At 42.1% G+C, this 11,865-nt stretch overlaps 1 non-coding gene across 1 annotated transcript; it reads left to right on the forward strand.

Moving 5' to 3' along the window:
- Positions 1-11,395: 11,395 nt before the first annotated feature.
- Positions 11,396-11,501, forward strand: LOC122007476. Its single transcript, XR_006118971.1, has one exon. It is a non-coding gene; the product is annotated as a small nucleolar RNA R71 (small nucleolar RNA).
- The last annotated feature ends 364 nt before the right edge of the window (positions 11,502-11,865 follow it).

The following is an 11,865-nucleotide window of genomic DNA, read 5'->3' on the forward strand; positions in this document are numbered from 1 at the left end:
AGATCCTAATATATGAATATCAATTGCTATCTTGTAGAAAAAGAAAATAGATCTTTCTAGTAAAGAAAAATCTTGAAAGAAATTAAAATTAATAAAATAGGATGTTGATTTTGACAAACTAAGACTCATAAATACTAAAAATATCAAAATTATCCTAAATATCATAAAAATAAAAATTACTAAAAATAGTAATAAAATCTTCATTGATTGAGGGCCTAAATGGTGGATTTTGGGTCAAAAAATTAGCGGTTATGGGTACCCCAATAATAAATATAAAATTTGAAATTCTACACATGTGAGATTCAATAGAGCGTGATTCTGAGTCTCGAGTCAAAAGTTATGCCCTTTTGAAGTTTTGGTTAATCATGCATCAATTTGTTAAGCAAGAGTCTACCTAATCATAAGGCTAGAAGGTCAATAGTTTACAGAGTGATCCCGTCCGGAAGCTGAGTCAAACGGAGGTCGGCTGTGCTGTTGTCGGCGTTGACGAGGGTCGTTGAGACGCGTTGCTGGCATTGTATCTCCTGCAAGGGTTGTCGCGGGAGGGTGACGGAAGACGATGACTAGGACGACGAGGCGAGAGTCTCCTGCGCACACTCAGCCAAGCACCCGGGTCGTTAGAGACCAAGAATCAAGGAAAAAGTCCCTCGGTCAGGCCCTCCGACGCTCAAGTCAGGTACTTTTTCCCTAAAAGAATAATAGGATTGCAGAAAGTAGGAGACAGATGCGAAAAGGTGAGAGAGCATACCTGCGTAAGGGGGAGGATACCCCTTTTATATGACAATGCGTACTTCTGGTTTCTAGCAAATATCAGGGATTGTCGGGTGTCAGACCCTGTCTGGGGGTAAGTACCACATGGCATCATGAACCCTTGGAATATACCCTGACGCATAGTGGTTATTCTCTGACAGGTGGTTACGATTCTTTGACTTAATTGTCGTGTAGTGGCTCACCATCTTTTAGAGAGAAGCTCAGATCGCCCGACCTATCCTGACCAACATGTCCTGGCTCATAAGCCTCGGTCTGTGAATTCTGCCTGCATAACCTGGCCCAGAAGTCCCAGTTTGTAGATCCTGACTTGTAAATCCTGCCCTGCATAGCCTGACTCGGAAGTTTCAGACTGTAAATCCTGACCTGTGAACCTTGCCCTGCATAGCCTAACCCAAAAGTCCCCGTCTGTAAATCTCGACCAGCATGGCTCCTTCCCCTTCTTCCTTATTCTTGATGTTATTCTCTTGGCCTTTCGACTAGAGCACCTCACCCAATGCACACATTCGTACTCCAGACCTGGATCTCCTACTCAAGCAGCCTTTTCGAGCCCCTGACCTGGGCATCGCGATAGAGCATTCAGAGTAAGCTTCTGACCTGGGTCTTTTACCCATGTAACCTACCTTACCTCCTGACCTGAAACTACAGACCCATGGTTAGATGGGTCATGACCCCCATGACTTAATATCGTGTCTTCTTGACTTCGGAATGCCACAACCCCTTGACTTCTGACTGTCATGCCCCTTTGACTTTTAACTATCACGTCCCCTTGATTTTTGACTGCCACGCCCCCTCGGATTTTGACTGCCACGTCCCTTGGACCAGTCCCTACCCTTTTGCACCGTATCACAAGCCTCCCCCTCAAGTCTAGTCAAAGGAGGCTCAAGTCTGATTGACTAGACCGGAATCCTACTTCACTCGCTCCTCTCACCAAGACATTAACCCCGTTTTCCCTTTCCCATGTCCTTGGGAATTTTATCATGCGCTTGAGTGTTGCACCGCTTCCCGGAGGTTTTGATTTATTGCACCCATTAGCATATCTGGGGAAGCATATCTGGGGAGGTGTAACGTTTCCTTAATTGCGCCCTCCTTTCCTGAAGGTATTCGCATGCCCCAAGGAGAATGCCTTATCTTCGTCCCTTTAAGTAGAGCCAACCATCCTCCCACAATCAGGCCGCCATGGAACCTTCAATGGGATCTGACGGACCATCTTCTTTACATTACCAGATTACCCATCTGACTCAGTTACTGGCCCAAAAAGATGAGGCTTTATTGGAGATGACTCAGAGCAGAGACCTTCAGTCTTCCTTTCTTCACGAAATGAAAGAACTCTGGCTGGCTACTAAGTCTCGTACCCGGGCTAAATATGCTTTGAAGCATAAGGCTTATGCGAACTTGGAGAGTCAGACCCACTTTATTAAACATATGAGGCTAAAACACAAGGCTTCTTTGTCCTTTCTTCAAGAAGAAATTTGAATAAAAGATGAGACCATCGCTCAACAACGCCGCTCCCTGCAACATATCAAGACGGAATTGATTAAGGTGTGATCTCAACTGGAGCAAGCAGGCCCGACCCATAACTCCGACCACCAGATCTCCCGTGATCCTGCCTCCTGAAGAGAGTTCAGTATTATTAGCGTCCTTTAATATAATAGTATGTATTCCCAAGGAGGTTCCAGGAATTTATCTATCAAATAAAAGCTAATCAAACTATGTTATGCTCCCTTTGTCTTGCTTTTTCGTTTATGTCCTCTTTTCTTGCGTAGTATTTCATCTTTAGACATTGGGCATGAAAGCATACTCACTTATAACTCGCACTGAGGCGAAAGTTGTTACACAACCGCAAGTGTACAGTTCCGTCGTCAGTAATAAAAATATCGAATCCACAGGGACTGTTGATTAAGTACTAGAGATATCGCAAAGTAAGTTATCTAGACAAATCTAAGATTGGTGAGAAAGGAGAGTAAGAGAAAGAGAAGAGGAAAGTGAGAAGAGAGAGAAGAGAGAGAATCGATCTTGGAGGGAATGAGCTTTGGGATATGGATTCTAGGATTTCGGTTTCATTATAATACTAGGAGATATTACATAGATTGCTTAGTTTCTATCCACTATGTCAATGCTATTGCAGGAAGTTAGATTGGCCAGTATCTCTAAGTATCACGTAGAGACGATCCTTGTGAAATCCTGTAACGGTTAACCCCCCTGTCACGAGGGCGTCTCGGTAGATCACTGGGATACATATCTAGTAAAGAACAATAAGGATAAGGGTAGAGGTTTGGTGTGGTTACCTACTTATGAAGGAATTGCCTCTCCTTTCAAAAGAATGTCCTAGACGTCCGTGAACGGGTTACCCTTGTCCCTAGGGCCCCTCGGGTATACGATCTAGAGCACTCTCTTTACGAGAGCAGCAGTTCCTAAGGGATTGTCTCTCCTTTTGAAGGAGCATCTTAGACGTCCGGAAAGGGTTACCCCTGTCACTAGGGTACCTTAGTCAATACACTCTAAGGTATCCCCTTTGCGGGATCAACAATCCTCCACATCAATCAATCAAAGAATAGAAATATAAACATCTCACACAAGCATGAACAAGACATTAACAAGTCATCGTATAGAAACAAAGTGAATCTACATAGTTCCACATCTCCATCGCATTACAAATACTCCCTAATCCTAGAAGAGGACGTCTACTCCATTGTGGGGGAAGAACAACCCCAGAACATAAAGAAAAGCATACTTACAATCCTAGGTGTGAGAAGAAAGGGAAGAAGAGATGATTGTCGATGATTCCGATGTCTTGAGGATGCCTCCTTTCTCCGGAGATGGACGGATAGTGAAGGGACGACAGTGGATGAAGCTCTACGGCTTTCCCCGAGGGGAGGGACGAAGTCTCGCACCAAAGATCCACCCAAGAATAGGTTTCTTGACCCTTTTATAAGCTAGGGTATGGACGCCGCATGGCCCGTGGCACGACCGTGCAAGGTTGGCACGGCCACACCCATCCTCTCTTCTGGTGAAGCTGCACGGCCGTACTGATCGACACGGCCGTGTGGTCTCTGGCTTCTGCTCCCTGAGGCACGACCGTGCAACGATGCATGACCGGGCATTCCTTTGTCTCGGCCTGGGGTGGCACGACCGTGCAATGATGTACGGTCGTGTGTTGCTTTGCCTCTGCCATGGCCGCACGGTCGTGCAAGGGTGCACGATCATGCATGTTGGACCCCGTGGTAGTTTTGATGTGATCAATCAAATTTAGGTTAGGTCCTGTTTGTCTGATCCCTGTGTCTAAGTGCGCAGGAGTTTAGGAGCGCAGGAAGTTGAGCGGAAGACGCAGCTAGCGAGAAGGACGACACAGGAAGGGAGCCGACGGGCTCGGTACATCCGAAGAACGAGAGAGCTGTAGAAGAGTACTCCGGTGGGCGATAAGAACGTGCGCGGCGTTCAAGGGACGTAAAGCCGGGACGGAAGATTGCTCGAGGAGAAGGCCGGGAACTGGGTTCGGGTGAGCCCTATTTCGGATGGCCGAAATCACCCAAGGAAGTCGAACCAGAACAAGTCAACTAGAAGTTGACTTGTCAATGGTTCGATCGACTGAACACCCTGATCAGTCGACCAAACCCCTTTGCATCAGAGCACAGTCGTTGGTGACACGTCAGCATCACATCAGCCAGCGGTGAAGTGATCGATCGACTAAACCTCATGATCGGTCGACCTAACCGAAGTTTATCCAGAGACTCAGTCGAGCAATTTGATCGGGCCAACTCAGCTGGAGACGGTTTGCCGATCGATTGACCGAATATAAGGATCGGTCGACCGAATCTAAGCTCAATCCACAGAGACTGCACTTGGACGGAAGAATGGGCAGGTACAGCAGGTTCGGTCGACCGAACCTGGGGATCGGTCGACCGATCCCTCTCGAGTCAAAACCTGATCCCGAAGATCAGGTCATCCAATAAGCTCTAGAACCCCTATATAAAGGAGGGTCTCGGGCAGCTTTAGAAGATAACGAGAACAACGTAAACGAATGAAAAAGGAACTCTTGTACTCTCATTCTCTTAGCAACTACTGTGTTGTCAAAGTGTAAAAGGCTTCTCCGCCTTCAGAGAATGAGACTCTTTTAGTGCGCCTTTCCACCGCCTTAGATTAACAACCGTCTCGGTTGTAACCAAGTCAAATAGTTGAGTTTCAATTCTTTTCTGTTATTTTGTTTTGTTATTAAGTGTTGCTTTATTTTAGAGTTGAAAACCTTTGAGGAGGGTAACTTTTAATTTCAGGCAATTCACCCTCTCTTGTCGGTCCCCGCTGCTCCAACAAGTGGTATTAGAGTCAGACCGCCTCAGAAGGACTAACCGCTGACTGAAGCACAACGATCAAAGACGATGGCCGGAGCGAATATTCATTCTCTAAAGTTCGACAGAGATTTCTCTACATGGAAGCGAAAAATGGAGGTATTTTTTAAAACTGAATTTGATATACTTTTAATAATGAAATATGGATATGCAACGCCGAAAGATAAAGAAGAAAATACGTGGAGCAAGAAGGAGCAAGCCGATTTTGTCGCCAACGGAAAGGCAGAATTCCACTGCTTAGCGTGCTGCCACCACAAGAGGTAAGTCGAATCGGAAGCTACGACTCCACGAAAGACCTCTGGGAAAAATTCCTGGAGCTTCACTAAGGTACCTCGGAAGCTAAGCTAGCGAGACGCGATATCCTCCGGACTCAACTTACGAACCTCCAGATGAACCAAGGCGAGAAGGTAGCGCAACTCCAAGCAAGGATCAAAGAGCTGATCACGCAACTAACCAATCTTGGAGAAGAAGTAACGAATCGGGACTCGATCCGGTACGCGCTCAACGCCTTCCCGAGAACTCCCGAGTGGGCCTCCTTAGTAGATGTGTACTACATCTCTAAGAACTTCGAGGTAAGTACTCTAGAACATTTGTTTTCTACTTTAGAACTTCACGAATCTCATGTTGCAGAGCCCAATGGAGTAGAGAAGACTAGTCAGAACATTACCTTAAAGGCAAGAATAAACGGTTCTGACTCCGAAGCCTCGGTCGACGAATCATAAGCGACACTACTGGTAAGACGCTTTAATAAATTTTTTAAATCTAATAAATTTATATCGCAGTCGAAAAAGCTCCAGCAAAAGAAAAGGGTGGTTCGTTGCTACAATTACAACGAAGAAGGACATATCAAAGATGACTGCCCAAAACTGAAGAGCAAAAGTAAAGAAAAGAGTAAGAAGCCAGCTTGACCCAAACACAACCTAAAGGCCACGTGGGATGATTCATCGTCATCCGAATCCGAAGTCGAAGAATTCTCGAGACTAGCACTGATGGCCAACCATCAGCTAGAAGAAACGTCTAGCTCAGAAATGAGCATAGATGAAGGGGGAGGAACAACAGAAGAAGAAGAAAGCTATGAAGAAGGGGGAGCATCGCAAGACGAGGTAAGTAAGGTATGTGCCCTAAACCATAAACAATACTTTCATTTTATTAAAGCTCTTTCTAAAGAATTAGATAAAGTAGAAAAGGAAAATGAATATTTGAAATCAGAAAATGAAATTTTAAAATTAGAAATTAAAAAATTGAAAACTGATGCATGTTTTAAAAATGTTTTTCCACATTCAAAAATAAAGTTATATGAAAAATTAAATTGGTACATAAGGAAGCATCAGGGTCAACTTAGGAAAATACCAAGAAACTATGTACCCCATAAGTTTTTAATTAATCATATAGGAAGGAATCTTTATTGGATTCCAAAATCCATGCTAGATTAAAATTAAAAAATTTAAAGGCTTTCAGAGAGAAAATTAAACAAGGAATTTCTTTATGCGGCTTTGACTAGAAAGTGGTTGTTGCTCCAATAACTAAGAAGGTCTGGTGCCTCGCCACTGTTTGGAAGCTAAATATAGAAATGAAATGTTTAATTAACTTTTTGATAAAAGCAAAAAATTGAATATGCTTCAAAAAAAAATTTTTTTAACTTTGAAAATTTTTTTAACTTTGAAAATTTTTAAAACTTAGAAAGTTTTTTTTTCGAAAATGCTTGCATTTTGAAAAATGTTTCTATACTCAATAAATTTTTTTCCCAAAGTTAAATTTCTTTTAACTTAGAAAGGGGGAGAATATTTGTATCCTCGTTTTTGCTGTGATCAAAGGGGGAGAATAAAGATAAGTTCAGTTAAGGGGGAGTTTATCTTAGTAGAAATTTTTCATCTTGCTTTTCATCTTGCAATTTATTTTAATATTGCAAATTTATGCCTGAATTGTTAGTTTAGTAATTTCTTTAAATTACTAATTCTTTGTTTTACCCTAACCTGAACTTGCGTTGATGCACATAAAAAAAAGGGGAGATTGTTGGACCCCGTGGTAGTTTTGATGTGATCAACCAAATTTAGGTTAGGTCTTGTTTGTCTGATCCCTGTGTCTAAGTGTGCAGGAGCTTAGGAGCGCAGGAAGTCGAGCGGAAGACGCAGCTAGCGAGAAGGACGGCACGGGAAGGGAGCCGACGGGCTCAGTGCGTCCGAAGGACGAGAGAGCCGCGGAAGAGTACTCCGGTGGGCGAGACGAACATGCGCGGCGTTCGAGGGACGTAAAGCCGGGATGGAAGGCTGCTCGAGGAGAAGGCCGGGAACTGGGTTCGGGTGCGCCCTATTCCGGATGGCCGAAATCACCCAAAAAAGCCGAACCAGAACAAGTCAACTGGAAGTTGACTTGTCAATGGTTCGGTCGACCGAACACCCTGATCGGTCGACCGAACCCCTTTTCATCAGAGCACAGTCGTTGGTGACACGTCGGCATCACATCAGCCAACGGTGAAGTGATCAGTCGACCGAACCTCATGATCGGTCGACCGAACCGAAGTATATCCAGAGACTCAATCGAGCAATTTGATCGGGCCAACTCAGCTGGAGACCATTGGTCGATCGATTGACCGAACATAAGGATTGGTCGACTGAATCCAAGCTCAATCCACAGAGACTGCACCTAGACGGAAGAATGGGCAGGTACAGCAGGTTCGGTCGACGAACCTGGGGATCGGTCGACCGATCCCTCTCGAGTAAAAACCTGATCCTGAAGATTAGGTCATCCGATAAGCTCTAGAACCCCTATATAAAGGAGGGTCTCAGGCAGCTTTAGAAGATAACGAGAACAATGCAAATGAACGAAAAAGCAACTCTTGTACTCTCATTCTCTTAGCAACTACTGTGTTGTCAAAGTGTTAAAGGATTCTCCGCCTTCAGAAAAGGAGACTCTTTTAGTGCGCCTTTCCACCGCCTTGAATTAATAACCGTCTCGGTTGTAACCAAGTCAAATAGCTGAGTTTCAATTCTTTTCTGTTATTTTGTTTTGTTATTAAGTGTTGCTTTATTTTAGAGTTGAAAAGCTTTGAGGAGGGTAACTTTTAGTTTCAGGCAATTCACCCCCTATTGCCGGTCCCTGCTGCTCCAACAATGCACTGCTTCGCCTCTACCATGGCCACACGACCGTGCAAGGGTGAACGGTCGTGCACTGCTCCCTTCTGTCTGGTCACACGCCCGTGTGTTGCACGACCGTGTTTTTTGGCTTGTTTCGGTGTGTAGATAATCGCCGTTTTTGCTCCGAAAGTCGTCCTTGTCAACACAAAATCAAACAAAGAGCAGATATCCGAACAAAAGAATGTATATAATGTATACAAAATGAAAGAGGCAATCATGCAACGAATATATATGAATAAAGTATGTGAATGTGCGCTAAAACATGCATAAATGATCATAATATTTGCGCACATCACACCCCCATACTTAAACCTTTGCTTGTCCTCAAGCAAAACCCGCAATCTAGATTCATGTGGTTAAATAGTACGTCATAATCTCTAGCAAGTCAATCTAATCCTATCAGATGATTTCATTGGTGAGCAAGATACAAAAGTAGTTGAAGTATGACCTAAGTAGTAGTCCTCCGTGCTCAGTGCAAAGGTGACCTAGATTTATCAAGTTTCAATCCCTAAGTCTAGTCAAGTCGTCATAAAATTATGTTCTTTATGCTTCCGGCGCTAGGCACTTACCTGTCACACGCAAGGTTTGTTCCCCTCAAAAATGTTATGCATCGTCTATACAGGGTCTCAAAGGAATACTCAGTATCAAGAGAAACATAGCATTCATTTCCCTAGTAACCTAATTCGGTCTCAAAAGGGTGAATTGCTAGTTTCCACTCACAACAACTATTTTTTTTATCCCTTATTTTTTTTGAATGTTTGCAAAGTATCAAACTTGAACAAACCTTCAATTTTTCAAAAAAAAAATATTATTTTTTTTGGGGATTGATTTTTTCAAATGAGTTTACATCATCTGAGTTCATCCAGTAACCAAAATATAGTTAAGAGGTCACCATAGAAACATAAGTACTAGTCCAATTCTATGAATCATGACTATTTTAGAGTTATCAACCATCAAAAGTAGGCATAGTGTATAGAGATCCTAAAACAAGGTCAATACTTAAACTCTTATAGTAAAAACATTGCTCACTTCATGCTATCATAGATAGAAAAAGATAGATCACTAAACATAAGTAACACATGAATCACATAAAATCTAGAATAACTAGTATTTTGCATTAAGGAACAAACAATCATAATATGATGTAGGATGCAACTAGTAAAAATTTTATTATGCAAAAAGAAATAAGCAAAAGCTGAACTAAACTAAATGCATTCTAATGCATTCTCCCAGACTTAAACTTTTCATCGTCCTGATGAAAACTAGAAATGTAATGTGAAGGAAATTTATGAAGTTTAGAGAAGTTACCAAGTGATGAGATTTAAATGGTTGACATTCATGTGCTTCAAGATACTCCTCTATCCGATGCTCACATTCCTCCACAATTCTGAAATCTATAAAAAGAATGATAGACAAAAAAAAATTAAGTAGAGGGTATGAATTATTAAAAAGAAATGAAACTAGAAAGAACTAAAGACATGAATGAAAACAAAGAAAATGAACTTGGGTTGCCTCCCAAGAAGCGCTTGTTTAAGGTCATTAGCTCGACCACCTCATTAGATTTATCGAAATCTCGCTCTTAGAGGGGTAAGATATTTTAGAACCCTCTTACCAAGGGCTCTTATTATAGAGAGAGCTTTCAATGTTGGAGTTAAGAAGTGAAGTATCGCTCTCTCCATCTTCGTCTTTTTTGAAGTTCTTTCAGGTGGTTGAAGACGGTTCAGTCTGAGCTTCCAACTATAAGCCTCTTGAAAACCTACACACCCAAAAGAAAGGCAAACCTCCCACAAGCATGTAATATAAGAAGGAACTTGAGCCGTATTAGTATGAACTGAATATGTATCAAAAATTGAATCACATCCAACAAAATCAATTATAGGTACCTCTATAAAATCTTCCAAAAAATCACTAGAAATACTAACCTTGCATTGCTGAGAGATACTTGAAAGTTCTAAACATGTGGATGTGACTTCTAAATCTTGTATTGGCTCTAGCTCTAGCTCAGGTGGTGGTGTTTCAATAGATGGTGATTCTTGGGACTCACCCATATCTGCACGAGTCCCTACACGTTGGTTCACATCAAGTTCAACCCTTGCAATTCTTACCTCTAAGGGTTGTGTGGACGAAGGAGGTGATCCTTGAGATGCTGCTTCCACAACGCAGCTCCCTACACATTCTTCCAAATCATCATCATCACCACAAGCGTCGAAAATAAACCAACGCCTATCTTCAACAAGAGAATCATCTATAGGAGGATCATTAGCTTCATTTGCAGTTTTAAGTTGATCTACCACATCACATTCATCATCTGAAAATTCAATTTCCTCATAACACCCTGTAAACTCAGAAGGTAGATCTGAAAACTTGTTGTCCGCTGCATTATCATCACAATCCTCATATGAAGAGTCCTCATCTTCATATACATCCAGAAATCTACACTCAACCATATTGGTGTCACAGAATCTGCCAAAGTCTTCATTTTCATTGACTCTCACTAGCCTTTGTGGAAAAGGAAGTTTTAGTGAAGGTCTTGGGAAAGGTACTTCCTTCTTTCCATACTCCCTTTGAGCTTGTGGAGGAGGTCCAACTTGCTTATCTAGTGTTGGTGTCATCAACCATTGAGGAAAAGGTACTTGTGGCCTTTGGGAACTTCTTGGAGTAATGAAACTGAGTTCTTGAGATCTTCTATTATTCTTCTCCTCAATCCTAAACAAGTCTGTCTTCAGAAGTTCTTTATGATTCTTGCCACTTCTCAACTTAATATCATTATCAGTTACACTAGATCTTGTTTGTGTAGGAGGAAGGTCTTCCTTGAACCATTTTGAAACTATGCTATTAATTTTTTCCCCCAAATGTTTGAACTCCTCATTCTGTGACTTCTGAATTTCGACATTCTTGGGTGGTTGAACTGTATTTTGTTTGACATGCTCTCTTATGTATATGGCTTGTACTTCTTGAATTTCTGAGGGAGATTCCATCCAGCTTTTGCTCGACCATCCATGGAGGTTCAATGTCATTTGATCAATTAATGTATAAGCTTCTTCTATACCCTTGTCCATAAAAGACCCTCCAGCTGATGAATCTAACAAACACTTATCTGAAAAATAAATTTTCCTATAGAATATGTGTAGAATCAGCCATTTCTCTAAACCATGATGAGGGCACTGTCTTTGTAGACTCTTGAATCTGTCTCATGCTTCAAATATTGATTCTCCATGTGCCTGAGTAAAATTCGTGATGCAACTCCTCATGTAGATTGTTCTGCTTGGAGAGAAAAAGTGATTCAGAAATTGCTGCTCCAATTGTTCCCAACTTGTGACGCTTTGAGGACGGAGAGAATAAAACCAAGTCCTTGTTTTGTCTTTGATACTAAAAGGAAACGCCATCAACCGGACTGCATCTGCTAATACTCCTTCACAATTCACCAAATCAAAAAGCTCTAGAAATGTCTCCAGATGCAGATAAGGACTTTCTAATACTTCTCCCCTGAATTTGTGACCTTGTATCATGGAAATTAACTCTGGGTCTAGTTGAAAATTTTCTGCTTCAATAAGAGGCTGCACAATGGGAGACATAAATCTTGCAGAAATATGTGTCGAGAAATCTCTTAAGGCCCT

This window comes from Zingiber officinale, chromosome 7B, assembly GCF_018446385.1.
Source record: "Zingiber officinale cultivar Zhangliang chromosome 7B, Zo_v1.1, whole genome shotgun sequence".
NCBI classification, from domain to species: Eukaryota; Viridiplantae; Streptophyta; class Magnoliopsida; order Zingiberales; family Zingiberaceae; genus Zingiber; species Zingiber officinale.